This window comes from Phyllobates terribilis, unplaced genomic scaffold (genome assembly GCF_046119375.1).
Source record: "Phyllobates terribilis strain yellow unplaced genomic scaffold, ASM4611937v1 Scaffold_1__5_contigs__length_1240528914, whole genome shotgun sequence".
NCBI classification, from domain to species: Eukaryota; Metazoa; Chordata; class Amphibia; order Anura; family Dendrobatidae; genus Phyllobates; species Phyllobates terribilis.
In genome coordinates, this window is record NW_027362761.1 from 1168732602 (window position 1) to 1168748707 (window position 16106).

A 16106-nucleotide genomic window follows, 5' to 3' on the forward strand; every position below is an offset into this window, starting at 1 on the left:
GCCGGTTCTCGGTGGAAATTTGCATTTGTTTCCTCCTGAAGAACAATTATCTCCTGTTCTCCACAGACACAATATGATGAGCCAAGGAAACACTAGTGTCCCCGTCATTACTGACGCACTTTAGAGACTGGAGCAAATTCCCAGGCTCCGGTGACCATGGGGTTAACTAAGTTCATAATCATTACAGAGCGGGCTGATGTCTCATGGGGCTAATACTGCATGAATATTTTTTTTAATTATTCAAATAAGGCTTTAGTGGGGGCGGCCGAAGGTCATAATTGTAGATCTGGGGGCCTAGTTGGACCCAGTTAGGATACGCTCACACAGAGTAATTTTCTGTGGATTTTTTGACATGTTCTTGCTTTGGCTTTTGATGCTGTTTTTGCCCATGTAGCACTTTTTCTGCTTCATTTGATTCAGGGGACAAATTTGGACTTTATTTTTTTCCCAAATAGAAACCCCTCAAGGAGTGATATGTTGCACCTTTTTCCACATGGAATAAAATAGCACCATGTGCACTATAGGCATTTTTGACAAATGAAATGAATAGGAAGCTTCTTCAATGAGCATTTGAAGCAGCTTTTCATGTGGATTTTGGAGCAAATTTAGGAGTCTGTGCTTCAGGAGAAAGGTAAATTTGCAATAAGCTGCAATATTATAATATTGCAGTATATTGTCCAAGCGATCAAGTGACTGCAGGTTCAAGTCCGAGGAGGAAAATATATATTATTTAAGAATAAAAAATAAATATAACAGTTCATATTATTCGCCTTTTCCCTGCATGTGAATAAAATCTAAAAAATAAAAAATAAAATATTTGGTGACTGTCCAAACTAATATAATTTCATGATTATAATGATAATATCCCATTTGATAAACGTGAAAACTAAAAAAAAAAAATCTAAATTGCAAAATTGCATTTTGGTCACTTTGTATTTCTAAAAATTAAATAAAAAAATAATAAAAACTATAGATCTTAAATGAGTTATCTAGGACTGTTTACCTTTTTTTTACGACAGGCCTAAGAACTAACAGGCAGGTAATTGCTAAGTGCCTGCCTGTTGTGCCCAGCATTGATCTCTACCAGCTCAAAGTGGTCATAGACAGCCCCTGCCAGTGATTCAGAAACTTCCGCTGATGTCACGTTGAGAGAGCAGCAGCTTCGGGGCATGAATACCGACGTCATGCTGATTGGCTGCCGGCCCCCTGCTACCTAACTGCGGGGAGCAGCTGTCTGTTAATCAGCACGACGTCGGCAGTCATGGTGCCATCGACAGAGCAGCCCGGAAGAATAGCTGCTCTTTTGACGTGGAGCAGCTGAATCTTCGGCAGGAGCGATCGGTGACCGTTCTGAGCCGGCGTAAGGTAGAACTGCCTGTTCGTTTTTAGACCTTTAGTAAAAAAAAAAAATAGTCCTGGATAATCCCTTTAAGCCCTCATACAACTCTATTGACTGAAAAAATAGAAAAGTGATGACTCTTAGAAGATAAGGAGGGAAAACCTAAAGTGAAGGGTGCACTGTAATTCTTTCGTCAAAGGGTGTGCAAAAAGCTAGAGCCCACCCTGACCTGGGCAATTGCCCAGTTTTCCCTTTTCGCCTTGAAACAAGTCAGAGCTGTGTGCCACCTTTCATTCTCACTTACTGTTACGTCTTTATAGAAATCATACAACTAAAGTTTTCCATAATCTATATTCGTTCTACCATTTTACCAAAAAGGAAAATAATGAAGAATATATTTTGTAGAGGTTTAGTAACCCCCAAACAGATACTAGACAGTAGGAATGGGTCCAATATTACACCAGCATTCTTTGCTATAGACAATGGTGATGATAATTTGGATCCAGCAGCTTGTGGGAGAGGAACAACAGTAACTTTTCAGCCCCGTGTACATAAGAGTTTCCAGTAGTAGCTCATCCAACCCAGTAAATAAGACGCTAGCCTCATGGTCAATGGACGAAATGGTAGAATAGGTAAGTGATTGTCTGCAGCGGTCACGTGCATTGTATTCATAATGTTAACAAAGCCTGTCAACAAAGACCGAGGCAGCAGAAGTGGCATCTTTGAGCTTGGGGAGGTCTAATGTTGGTGTGTTTGGTATATTTTTTATCTTATGGACAATTAAAAGTTAAATCCGCACATCCCCTTTAGTGAGGCTAGTATGGTGCCCCCTTGAGTGCCCTCCAGACAGTATGATGTCCCTACAATGCTCCTCCAAAAGTATTAACACACAATATGATGCCTACACAATTCTCCCCAACATAGTATGATGCACCCCACAGTGCAGTCCTCCACACAGTAAGATGCCCCCATACACAGTGTGTTGCCCCACACATAGTATGATGCCTCCACAATTCAATCCTCCACACAGCATGATGCCCCTGTAGCACCCTGAGGATTCGGCTGCTACAGGGGTATTGCACCTCAACCCAGAGGTGTGATATTCCACTCCCGGGTAAGGATGGAGTGTGGAACTGAGCTCGGTAGGCTGCATGCACTACATACATCCCATTTCCGAGGAACAGGCCGACGGTACTCCCACTTAGAAATGTGCAGGTACGACCGAGTCTGTTCCTGGCTGGAGTGGGAGGGGGGTGGAACATCCCAAGTAGTGTAGGGGCAGATAGGGGGAGCAGCCTGGGTAAAGATAGGAGCTCATTGGGTGCTGGTCACCTGAGCTCACACATAGAGGGTGTATATAAGGTGGGCACCAACTAGAATCAGGTTCAGTCTGTCAGAATCAGGAAGAGGAGCAGAGCAGAGCCCTAGAGAGAGAGAGAGTGGAGCAGAGAAAGAGAGACCCAGAGGGGGAAGCAGAAGAGAGGACTCCAAGATCCCAAATTAAAACAACGGGTGAAGAGCCGGCATCAGGGTACCGGAACCCAAGCTGGTGGGGGGCAAAAACACACCCCAGCCAGAGACCGGAGGCCGTGGGCAGCGTCTGCCACGGCCACCCACCACATCCACCACGAAGGCATACCACACGGAGGGTCAGGGAACCCAAGGCCAAGGGTGTCCCAACAGAAGGCCCGAGGGAGCTGGACCTGGGTGGATCACTAGTGGGGACGGCCAGAGAAAGGACAGAAGGAGAGCTCAGGGTCACGCTCCGGACTTGCTTGGGGGTTGGCTGGATCCAGGACCTGGTGGACGCAGCACGGCTCGGGTGGTCACTAGCAGCTGGAGTGACCGGAACATCAGCAGTGAGTAAATACCCTAAACTGCACAACCCGACTCTGTCTTCCTTTAACATCTATGCTGCACCACCACAACCCCCATCCTCTGCACCTGACCCCCTGAGGCTATACCCCACCCGTTGGGGGTTATACCATCAAAAGCTGCACCTACACCATCAGCCTCAGCGGACCCTGCTGCAGCGGCGGCCACAGTGACCGCATCACAACGGGTGGCGTAGTCGACACAAAAGAACTTTAGTAACATCTGTAGAACTGCCACATCACACTGAGCTTGACGCCCTGGGCACGGGACCGGGTCACAGCCGCTCGGAGACTACAACCCCCCATCTGATCCGGTGCCGGGTATTCCCCTCAAAAAGGAATATGTCCCAGGGGGCGCGTCACCCCCACAGTGCCACTTCCCACCAAACTGCTCTCCTTCACACAGTATGATTCCCACACACACAGTCACATTATTATGCCCCTATAATGACCCCACACGCAGACACACACCATATGTTCCGTCCCCCATAATATAATGGCTGTAAAATCCAGACATTAAATCAAGAATTTTATGAGTCCAACTCTATAAAATGCTCATGTTAACATCAGGCAGATAAGCTCAGATAGGATTATCTAGCCATTCTGACACGGATTTCCATAGTAAGTACACCTGCCCTATCAGGTCTAGGAGATCTATTTAATAATATATGCAGTTTGCATTGTGAAATCTGGTGATAAATCCACTTTGAAATGTACTTTTTTGCATTGGTCCTGGAAATGAGAACGTTATATGTGGAAGAGGAGTTCTTGTATAGGAGAAAACACATGTGCATCTTCATGTCCATTATAATATTTAATTGTAGTTTTCGCACCATGGCATAAATGTACAGAAAAAAATACCTCCATATTATTAAAAAAATTAATTTCTTCACAAGTATGTCATTTTGCACAAGTCATTTTGATGCATGGCATGACACACTGTAATTGTGTGTGTCACGGTCTGCGGCTTCTCCTGTGGATGGAGATATCTGATATGTCTTGGGGGAAAACTGCAGGGTTTTGATAAGTCGACATTTCCTTGAACAGCGTTATTTCCACAGAAACTTCATGAGATTAGAATATTAAAACAAAATAGAAACTTTCTTAGTAATTTTCTAGGGGGATAATGGATAATTTTTAAAGGGAGTCAAACAAAATATATTTTTTTACATGGAAAATACATTGGAGCTGCCATTTTACAATTATAAACTCTAAAGGAACAGAAGAATACATCTGTCCATTTGACTGCAATGCAAAAGCATCGTATGCTGCCACCTCCATCTGGTGTATAGTCGCCTTTTTATAACAGATACAGAATTTTCTTTGGTCTCCAAAGTCCAAGGAAGTTAGTCACAGCCCAGGTATCAGTACTGACCCACATGCTGGAGCAAGCTTCTTCTCAAGCACCACCATAAAAAGTCTGCACATCCAAAGTGACTGCTGTAAAAACACTATGGTGGTCATTAAAGGATTAAAAAAAATGATGACTGTCTGCACTATGATGAATGTTATAGCCCAAAGGCTTGTGTGAGTTTGATGGTGGGATAAAAGGGTATAAAGAAGGTCAGGGCATAAACTGCAGGAGAAGCTGAAAGAGGCATAAACCGCAAGAGAAGTCGAACTGGGAATAAACTGCAGGAGAAGGCGAGAAGGGAATAAACTGTGGGAGAAGGCGAGAAGGGAATAAACTGTGGGAGATGGCGAGAAGGGAATAAACTGTGGGAGAAGGCGAGAAGGGAATAAACTGCAGGAGAAGGCGAGAAGGGAATAAACTGCAGGAGAAGGCGAGAAGGGAATAAACTGCAGGTGAAGAGAATAAACTGCAGGAGAAGGGAATAAACTGCAGGAGAAGGCGAGAAGGGAATAAACTGCAGGAGAAGGCGAGAAGGGAATAAACAGCAGGAGAAGGGAATAAACTGTGGGAGAAGGCGAGAAGGGAATAAACTGCAGGAGAAGGGAATAAACTGTGGGAGAAGGCGAGAAGGGAATAAACTGTGGGAGAAGGCGAGAAGGGAATAAACTGCAGGAGAAGGCGAGAAGGGAATAAACTGCAGGAGAAGGCGAGAAGGGAATAAACTGCAGGAGAAGGCGAGAAGGGAATAAACTGCAGGTGAAGAGAATAAACTGCAGGTGAAGGGAATAAACTGCAGGAGAAGGGAATAAACTGTGGGAGAAGGCGAGAAGGGAATAAACTGCGGGAGAAGGCGAGAAGGGAATAAACTGCAGGAGAAGGCGAGAAGGGAATAAACTGCAGGAGAAGGCGAGAAGGGAATAAACTGCGGGAGAAGGTGAGAAGGGAATAAACTGCGGGAGAAGGCGAGAAGGGAATAAACTGCGGGAGAAGGCGAGAAGGGAATAAACTGCGAGAGAAGGCGAGAAGGGAATAAACTGCAGGAGAAGGGAATAAACTGCAGGAGAAGGAGAGAAGGGAATAAACTGCAGGTGAAGAGAATAAACTGCAGGAGAAGAGAATAAACTGCAGGAGAAGGGAATAAAATGCAAGAGAAGGGAATAAACTGCAGGAGAAGGCGAGAAGGGAATAAACTGCAGGAGAAGGCGAGAAGGGAATAAACAGTAGAAGCCTGAGCAGGGAATAAACCACAGGAGAAGCAGAGCAGGGAATAAACGGCAGGAGAAGTCGATCAGGGAATAAACAGTAGAAGCCTGACCAGGGAATAAACTGCAGGAGAAGGGAATAAACTGCAGGAGAAGGCGAGAAGGGAATAAACTGCGGGAGAAGGTGAGAAGGGAATAAACTGCGGGAGAAGGCGAGAAGGGAATAAACTGCGGGAGAAGGCGAGAAGGGAATAAACTGCGGGAGAAGGCGAGAAGGGAATAAACTGCAGGAGAAGGGAATAAACTGCAGGAGAAGGAGAGAAGGGAATAAACTGCAGGTGAAGAGAATAAACTGCAGGAGAAGGGAATAAACTGCAGGAGAAGGGAATAAAATGCAGGAGAAGGGAATAAACTGCAGGAGAAGGCGAGAAGGGAATAAACTGCAGGAGAAGGCGAGAAGGGAATAAACAGTAGAAGCCTGAACAGGGAATAAACCACAGGAGAAGCAGAGCAGGGAATAATCGGCAGGAGAAGTCGAGCAGGGAATAAACAGTAGAAGCCTAACCAGGGAATAAACTGCAGGAGAAGGGAATAAACTGCAGGAGAAGGCGAGAAGGGAATAAACTGCGGGAGAAGGTGAGAAGGGAATAAACTGCGGGAGAAGGCGAGAAGGGAATAAACTGCGGGAGAAGGCGAGAAGGGAATAAACTGCGGGAGAAGGCGAGAAGGGAATAAACTGCAGGAGAAGGGAATAAACTGCAGGAGAAGGAGAGAAGGGAATAAACTGCAGGTGAAGAGAATAAACTGCAGGAGAAGGGAATAAACTGCAGGAGAAGGGAATAAAATGCAGGAGAAGGGAATAAACTGCAGGAGAAGGCGAGAAGGGAATAAACTGCAGGAGAAGGCGAGAAGGGAATAAACAGTAGAAGCCTGAGCAGGGAATAAACCACAGGAGAAGCAGACCAGGGAATAAACTGCAGGAGAAGGGAATAAACTGCAGGAGAAGGGAATAAACTGCAGGAGAAGGCGAGAAGGGAATAAACTGCAGGTGAAGAGAATAAACTGCAGGAGAAGGGAATAAACTGCAGGAGAAGGCGAGAAGGGAATAAACTGCAGGAGAAGGCAAGAAGGGAATAAACTGCAGAAGGCGAGAAGTGAACAAACTGCAGGTGAAGAGAATAAACTGCAGGAGAAAGGAATAAACTGCAGGAGAAGGGAATAAGCTGCAGGTGAAGGCGAGAAGGGAATAAACTGCAGGAGAAGGCGAGAAGGGTATAAACTGCAGGAGAAGGCGAGAAGTGAACAAACTGCAGGTGAAGAGAATAAACTGCAGGAGGAGGGAATAAAATGCAGGAGAAGGGAATAAACTGCAGGAGAAGGCGAGAAGGGAATAAACTGCAGGAGAAGGCGAGAAGGGAATAAACAGTAGAAGCCTGAGCAGGGAATAAACCACAGGAGAAGCAGAGCAGGGAATAAACGGCAGGAGAAGTCGATCAGGGAATAAACAGTAGAAGCCTGAGCAGGGAATAAACTGCAGGAGAAGGGAATAAACTGCAGGAGAAGGGAATAAACTGCAGGAGAAGGCGAGAAGGGAATAAACTGCAGGTGAAGAGAATAAACTGCAGGAGAAGGGAATAAACTACAGGAGAAGGCGAGAAGGGAATAAACTACAGGAGAAGGCGAGAAGGGAATAAACTGCAGGAGAAGGCGAGAAGGGAATAAACTGCAGGAGAAGGGAATAAACTGCAGGAGAAGGGAATAAACTGCAGGTGAAGGCGAGAAGGGAATAAACTGCAGGAGAAGGCGAGAAGGGTATAAACTGCAGGAGAAGGCAAGAAGTGAACAAACTGCAGGTGAAGAGAATAAACTGCAGGAGAAGGGAATAAACTGCAGGAGAAGGCAAGCAGGGAATAAACTGCAGGAGAAGGTGAGAAGGGAATAAACTGCAGGTGAAGAGAATAAACTGCAGGAGAAGAGAATAAACTGCAGGAGAAGGCGAGAAGGGAATAAACTGCAGGAGAAGGCGAGAAGGGAATAAACTGCAGGAGAAGGCGAGAAGGGAATAAAGTGCAGGTGAAGAGAATAAACTGCAGGAGAAGGGAATAAACTGCAGGAGAAGGGAATAAACTGCAGGAGAAGGTGAGAAGGGAATAAACTGCAGGAGAAGGCGAGAAGGGAATAAACTACAGGTGAAGAGAAGAAACTGCAGGAGAAAGGAATAAACTGCAGGAGAAGGCGAGAAGGAAATAAACAGTAGAAGCCTGAGCAGGGAATAAACCCACAAGAGAAGCCAAGCAGGGAATAAATGGCAGGAGAAGTCGATCAGGGAATAAACAGTAGAAGCCTGAGCAGGGAATAAACTGCAGGAGAAGGTGAGAAGGGAATAAACTGCAGGAAAAGGCGAGAAGGGTATAAACTGCAGGAGAAGGCGAGAAGGGAATAAACTGCAGGAGAAGGCGAGAAGGGAATAAACTGCAGGTGAAGAGAATAAACTGCATGAGAAGAAGGGAATAAACTGCAGGAGAAGGGAATAAACTGCAGGAGAAGGCGAGAAGGGAATAAACTGCAGGAGAAGGCGAGAATGGAAAAAACAGTAGAAGCCTGAGCAGGGAATAAACTGCAGGAGAAGGTAATAAACTGCAGGAGAAGGTGAGAAGGGAATAAACTGCAGGAGAAGGCGAGAAGGGAATAAACTCCAGGTGAAGAGAATAAACTGCAGGAGAAGGCGAGAATGGAAAAAACTGCAGGAGAAGGCGAGAAGGAATAAACTGCAGGAGAAGGCGAGAAGGGACTAAACTGCAGGTGAAGAGAATAAACTGCAGGAGAAGGGAATAAACTGCAGGGGAAGGCGAGAAGGGAATAAACTGCAGGAGAAGGGAATAAACTGCAGGAGAAGGCGAGAAGGGAATAAACTGCAGGAGAAGGCGAGAAGGGAATAAACTGCAGGTGAAGAGAATAAACTGCAGGAGAAAGGAATAAACTGCAGGAGAAGGGAATAAACTGCAGGAGAAGTCGATCAGGGAATAAACAGTAGAAGCCTGAGCAGAGAATAAACTGCAGGAGAAGGGAATAAACTGCAGGAGAAGGCAAGAAGGGAATAAACTGCAGGAGAAGGCGAGAAGGAAATAAACTGCAGGAGAAGGCGAGAAGGGTATAAACTGCAGGAGAAGGCGAGAAGGGAATAAACTGCAGGAGAAGGCGAGAAGGGAATAAACTGCAGGTGAAGAGAATAACTGCATGAGAAGAAAGGAATAAACTGCAGGAGAAGGGAATAAACTGCAGGAGAAGGTGAGAAGGGAATAAACTGCAGGAGAAGGCGAGAAGGGAATAAACAGTAGAAGCCTGAGCAGGGAATAAACCACAGGAGAAGCCAAGCAGGGAATAAACGGCAGGAGAAGTCGATCAGGGAATAAACAGTAGAAGCCTGAGCAGGGAATAAACTGCAGGAGAAGGGAATAGACTGCAGGAGAAGGTGAGAAGGGAATAAACTGCAGGAGAAGGCGAGAAGGGAAAAAACTGCAGGAGAAGGCGAGAAGGGAATGAACTGCAGGAGAAGGCGAGAAGGGACTAAACTGCAGGTGAAGAGAATAAACTGCAGGAGAAGGGAATAAACTGCAGGAGAAGGGAATAAACTGCAGGGGAAGGCGAGAAGGGAATAAACTGCAGGAGAGGGCAAGCAGGGAATAAGCTGCAGGAGAAGGCGAGAAGGGAATAAACTGCAGGTGAAGAGAATAAACTGCAGGAGAAGAGAATAAACTGCAGTAGAAGGCGAGAAGGGAATAAACTGCAGGAGAAGGCGAGAAGGGAATAAACTGCAGGAGAAGGCGAGAAGGGAATAAACTGCAGGTGAAGAGAATAAACTGCAGGAGAAGGGAATAAACTGCAGGAGAAGGGAATAAACTGCAGGAGAAGGCGAGAAGGGAATAAACTTGCAGGAGAAGGCGAGAAGGGAATAAACTGCAGGTGAAGAGAATAAACTGCAGGAGAAAGGAATAAACTGCAGGAGAAGGGAATAAACTGCCGGAGAAGGCGAGAAGGGAATAAACTGCAGGAGAAGGCGAGAAGGAAATAAACAGTAGAAGCCTGAGCAGGGAATAAACCACAGGAGAAGCCAAGCAGGGAATAAACGGCAGGAGAAGTCGATCAGGGAATAAACAGTAGAAGCCTGAGCAGGGAATAAACTGCAGGAGAAGGGAATAAACTGCAGGAGAAGGCGAGAAGGGAATAAATTGCAGGAGAAGGCGAGAAGGAAATAAACTGCAGGAGAAGGCGAGAAGGGTATAAACTGCAGGAGAAGGCGAGAAGGGAATAAACTGCAGGAGAAGGAGAGAAGGGAATAAACTGCAGGTGAAGAGAATAAACTGCATGAGAAGAAGGGAATAAACTGCAGGAGAAGGGAATAAACTGCAGGAGAAGGCGAGAAGGGAATAAACTGCAGGAGAAGGCGAGAAGGGAATAAACAGTAGAAGCCTGAGCAGGGAATAAACTGCAGGAGAAGGGAATAAACTGCAGGAGAAGGTGAGAAGGGAATAAACTGCAGGCGAAGGCGAGAAGGAAATAAACTCCAGGAGAAGGCGAGAAGGGAATACACTGCAGGTGAAGAGAATAAACTGCAGGAGAAGGGAATGAACTGCAGGAGAAGGTGAGAAGGGAATAAACTGCAGGAGAAGGGAATAAACTGCAGGTGAAGAGAATAAACTGCAGGAGAAGGGAATAAACTGCAGGAGAAGGGAATGAACTGCAGGAGAAGGTGAGAAGGGAATAAACTGCAGGAGAAGGGAATAAACTGCAGGTGAAGAGAATAAACTGCAGGAGAAGGGAATAAACTGCAGGAGAAGGGAATAAACTGCAGGAGAAGGCGAGAAGGAAATAAACTCCAGGAGAAGGCGAGAAGGGAATAAACTGCAGGTGCAGAGAATAAACTGCAGGAGAAGGGAATAAACTGCAGGAGAAGGGAATAAACTGTGGGAGAAGGCGAGAAGGGAATAAACTGCAGGAGAAGGGAATAAACTGCAGGTGAAGAGAATAAACTGCAGGAGAAGGGAATAAACTGCAGGAGAAGGGAATGAACTGCAGGAGAAGGTGAGAAGACAATAAACTGCAGGAGAAGGGAATAAACTGCAGGAGAAGGGAATAAACTGCAGGAAAAGGAGAGAAGGGAATAAACTGCAGGTGAAGGGAATAAACTGCAGGAGAAGGAGAGAAGGGAATAAACTGCAGGTGAAGGGAATAAACTGCAGGAGAAGCCGAGCAGGGAATAAACGGTAGGAGAAAGCGAGAAGGGAATAAACCACAGGAGAAACCAAGCAGGGAATAAATTACAGGAGAAGACAAGCAGGGAATAAATTGCAGAAGACAAGTGGAAGATAGACTAAAAAAGTGGGCCCTTAACAGTAGGAGAAGCCAAGCAGGGAATAAACGGCAGGAGAAGTCGATCAGGGAATAAACAGTAGAAGCCCAGCAGGGAATAAACTGAAGAAGCAGTCAGGCGGTGCATATAATATGGCAGAAACAGAGCTGGGTTGAAGCTGCTAATCATTTCACCCATCTCTTTAGGTCTAGGGCTGGCTTTCTGCCACTGTCACAGGTCTTTATTGGTGGCTGCAGCCCGTGACATCACAACTACAGCACACATGACCGCTGACGTCTCACACCAATTACCTCGGCTCCACTGTCAATGTCACCACTGTAGCCATTCAACGAAGATCAATAGCGCTGGACCTACGGTGGGTAACTATATTTTATTATTTTTAAACTTGGCAAGGCAGTGAAGTAATAATGATTAATTATGGAATCCCCTTTAGTTTTAGAGCTGAATAGTGGATTGCAACCTCAGAGGTGAAGTCTGATTGACCACGGATGAAGCTAGCTTCTCAGATCGCCAGCTGCCCCTCCACATCCTGTTGACATCACTAAGGGCAGGAAGAGAAAGCATGGCTGATGGTGAATTAAGTGGGACAGTCCAGTTCCAAAATTTCCAGAGTTCCCAGGACATTAAAACATTAAAGCACCTGTGACCCTCCAACTACAAGTTCCAGCCTAACCTGTTGGCTGCAGACCAGGGCTTATAGTACAGGTAATCCGCCATGGCTACTTCCTCTCCTGTCCTGGCCTATTGCCTTGCAATCCACATGATTAAACACTCTTATCCAGACTGAAAGAAGACTTTTGTTCTCTGTGTTTGGATAAGCGTGGTCATTAGCGTTCACTTACAACTCAACCTTTCCCTTTACTTCACTGTCAAGTTAATCGCTATAAATGATGGTTGTCAGACAAATATTTATACAGTTTCAATTGGGCAAATACACATCTGATTCCATAAGAAAACCATAGATAAAGTAACAGAAGAGATACCAGAGACGAACCGGAAATAAAATTCAGCCCTGGCATTTGTAAGCACACAGGCCCATGCTGTCCTCGCCACTTTCCCAGATTAAGGTCTCTATTACTTATATTATCCCACCAGGAGGAAATCAAGACCAATATTTCCAATAATATATAAGATATAATAATATTGCAATATAACAGATAAATTCCACCAGACCATAACCAAATATTACCAGCATATACAGTAGTGATAATATCACCATACTGATCATTAACTAAAACCTCTGTACTAGGACTGATATCACTGTGGCACCCCTGAGGGTTCAGTCGCCACAGAGGTACTGCACCTCACTTAGAGGTGTGGCATCTCCTTCTCTCAGGTAAGGATGGAGTACTGCCCGGGACCCCAACACCTGCATCCAACACTACACTACTCCAGGCCGGCTGGAATGGCTTTATGCACTTCTGCTACTGCCCTGTCCCTGGCTGGAGTGGGGGAACCAAAGAGAGGGGGAACCAGTACTGGGTGTGGGTGGAGGACGTAGAACAGGGGAGCACTTGAATAGTAGGTGTATATAAAGTGAAGCCATCTTAGGGTGGCAGTGCAGTAAGTAGGTGGCAGCAAGAGCAGAGGAGGGGAGCAGAGTCTCTTCAGGAGCTCTGCTCCACAGTGGGGCCTGATGAGAGAGGCCCAGGAGAGGAGTGGGAGCAAGGGAGGAATGCTCCAGGAACAGAAGGGATCCCAGGGGGTACGGTGAGTGCAGGATGGCACCCGTATGCCTGAATCTGCCAGGCGTCAGAGGGATCAGGCCACAGGAAGGGAACCGGTCCCTGGACCAGCCGTGTTACTCCAGGTCTCGGCTGGAAAAACCAGAGGCTTCTGCACTTCCATGGTGCAGTTGCCACAGCCTCACCCTAGTCGCCGAGAAGGGCATCAAGTAGGTCCGGGAACTCCAGGTTGCCCAGAGGGACTTCAGAGCACCTGATCGGGACTGTCAAAGTGGGGGAGCGCAGGGCAGGAGGGAGAAGATCCAGCGCGGGAAGTCGGCCAAGGAAGGAACATAAAGAAAGGGGGTCCCGTTAAGTGCTTCTAACGTACAGTACAGACCAAAAGTTTGGACACACCTTCTCATTTAAAGATTTTTCTGTATTTTCATGACTATGAAAATTGTACATTCACACTGAAGGCATCAAAACTATGAATTAACATGTGGAATTATATACTTAACAAAAAAGTGTGAAACAACTGAAAATATGTCTTATATTCTAGGTTCTTCAAAGGAGCCACCTTTTGCTTTGATGACTGCTTTGCACACTCTTGGCATTCTCTTGATGAGCTTCAAGAGGTAGTCACCGGAAATGGTTTTCACTTCACAGGTGTGCCCTGTCAGGTTTAATAAGTGGGATTTCTTGCCTTATAAATAGTGTTGAGCCACCCCCGTAGTGTTCGAGTTCGGTTCGGTTCGTCGAACACCCGTGTGTTCGCCGAACTGTTCGTCGAACTGTTCGTCGAACACCTTCGAACACCGTTAAAACCAATGGCAGGCAAACAAAAACACATAGAAACACATAGAAAACACCTTCAAAGGTGTCCAAAAGCTGACAAACTGCTCAGAAGACACAACTAACACATGGAAAAGTGACAAGTACATATAGTCATGCGAAAAGAAAAGAGGTGGAGGAGTAAAAGGAGGGGGAGACACAGATATAGGCATGTCATGCCCTTCTAAAATCCAAAAAGTGAGTCCGCTCCTGCCCGTGCCACCTCCGTGTCGCCGTGTTTGTGCCAGAGCCGCGGTGGACCCTGACGGCCAGCCCCCCTCTCCCAATACTGGTGTCTGTCCGCTGGTGGGTCGAGCGAGCCCCCCTGTGGTGGAGGCAGCTCTAAGCTTTTTAATTTAAATTGTCTCTCTAATTTGAATGAATACACTTTAAATCCATTTACAAGGATCTATTGGAGGGCAAGTCTCATGTCAGCAGCCGCGTAATTCCAGCTCCAGTAGCGTCCACTAAAGCTGCTGCAGTTAAAAAGCTTTTATAAGGATCGAGCTTGGCTGTCCACCGCAAGGCATCCTACTGCCAGTCCCAGCCCCTATGCCTTGGGGTGCCTCCTGATGCTCTTCACTGAGTATCCCGTGGTCCCGAAGCATTTCCTTTGAAAAAATTAAGTGTCCAAACTACAGGTGGTGTAGCTTGCTTAACAGCCGGGATAATCCGCTGACTAGCAGACACTGCTACTAGGCACAAAGTATTTCCTGGGCTAGATGCAGTTAAAAATTTGTAATTAGATACTCTCGTTGGATGCTGAGAAAGCATTCCATAGAGTCTCCTGGCACGCCATATATGATTCTCTTAAAAAGCTTGGGGTAGGGGTCTAGGGGACCCTTTTATAGCCAAAATCACGGCCCTGTATCACAATACGTCACCTAGGCTGAAGATAAATGGAACTGTAGCACCCTGAGGGCTCGGTTGCTACAGAGGTATTGCACCTCACCCAGAGGTGTGATATCTCACTCTCAGGTAAGGATGGAGTGTGGATCAGGACCCCGACACCTGCATGCATTACACCACATTGCCGTGGGGCAGGGCGACCAATATGCCCCTGAGATGGGTACGACAGTCACTGACCCTGGCTAGAGTGGGGGGAGGGAACACTGAGGAAGGGGAACCCTGTAGTGCAGGAGCAGGGAGGAAGCAGTTCCTGGGTGCATTGATAAGGGAGTATAAAAGGTGGGCACCATATTAGTTCAGTGCAGAGAAGTCTGAGCAGAAGTGACAGGGAGCAGGGGCTCTGCATGAGCTCTGCTCCGGAGGCAGGCCTAGTAACACAGGCCCAGGCCTGGAAGAGGGAGAAGGAAGGAAGAGGAGCGGAGAAGGCTCCAGGAACGAGGAACGAAGGGATCCCAGGGTTGCGGACGGGCGAGTCGCCACCGCACGCCCGAATCCACCTGCGTAGAGGGGTCAGGCCAAAGGGGGAGACCGGTCCCTGAAACTAGTGGAGGCGGGAAACGACCCTCAGCTAGAAACCGGAGGCTGTGACATTTTATGTGGCGCAGCCCCTCGCTACACCCGTTAGGAAGGCACCACATAGGGTCAGGGAAACTGGTGCCAAGTTTACCAAGAGGAGGCCCGAGGCAGCCGGACAGAAGCGTTGGTAAGAAAGGCCAGACAAAGGACACGCAAAGGGGGTCCTGTGAAGCGCTCCAAAGTTATCTGGGAGTTGTCTGAGCCCCTCACCTGGTGAGCACAGTACGACGTGGGCAGCCGTTACCTGCAGACGTGGTCTGGATAATAAGAACTGTGAGTAAAGGCCCTGGACTGCATCACTGACTCCGTGTCATTACTGCTGCTGCCCTGCACCATCACCCCCATCCTCCGCATACACTGCCCTGAGGCTATACTCCTCCCGTGGGGAGTTATGCTACGCTCTGCTGCACCCACAACACCAGCCTCAGCGGTCTGCCCTGCAGCGGCGGTTCACTCTGACCGCAATCCACTGGTTGCGTAGTCGGACATTTAAACATCAAAACCACATAAATAGTTCCGCCACTGGTTTGACCACCCTGAGCCACGGAACCGGGTCGCCGCCACAAAGACTACAACCACCAGCATCCACCAAAAAGGGTCCGGCTCCGGGTGTCCCAAGGCCCAGGGGGTGCGTCAGAACATTTTCATCACCTTTCACAATCACCAATGGGACAAGGCAGGGATGTCCTCTGTCCCCTCTCTTATACATCCTAGTGACGGAGCACCTGCTCTCATCAATTCGCCATAACCCCAATATTAGGTGGATTGAGGTGGGAGGCACCGAGTACAAGTGCTCTCTATTTGCTGATGATGTCCTAGTATATATCACTCAATCACATATATCCATCCATGCTGTTATGGCTGAAATAGATCACTTTGTTACATGGTCAAATTTTAAAATCAATGCAGCGAAGTCTGAGGCCCTCGATGTCTCCCTCCCCAAATCCATATAGGATTCCATCCAGTCCAACTTTCCCTTTGCC

General features: G+C 47.1%; 1 long non-coding RNA gene across 1 annotated transcript; it reads left to right on the forward strand.

The window, feature by feature from the left end:
- Positions 1-1239: 1239 nt before the first annotated feature.
- Positions 1240-11751, forward strand: LOC141172967 (uncharacterized). Its single transcript, XR_012252567.1, has 3 exons — positions 1240-1365; positions 11326-11495; positions 11574-11751. It is a non-coding gene; the product is annotated as an uncharacterized lncRNA (long non-coding RNA).
- The last annotated feature ends 4355 nt before the right edge of the window (positions 11752-16106 follow it).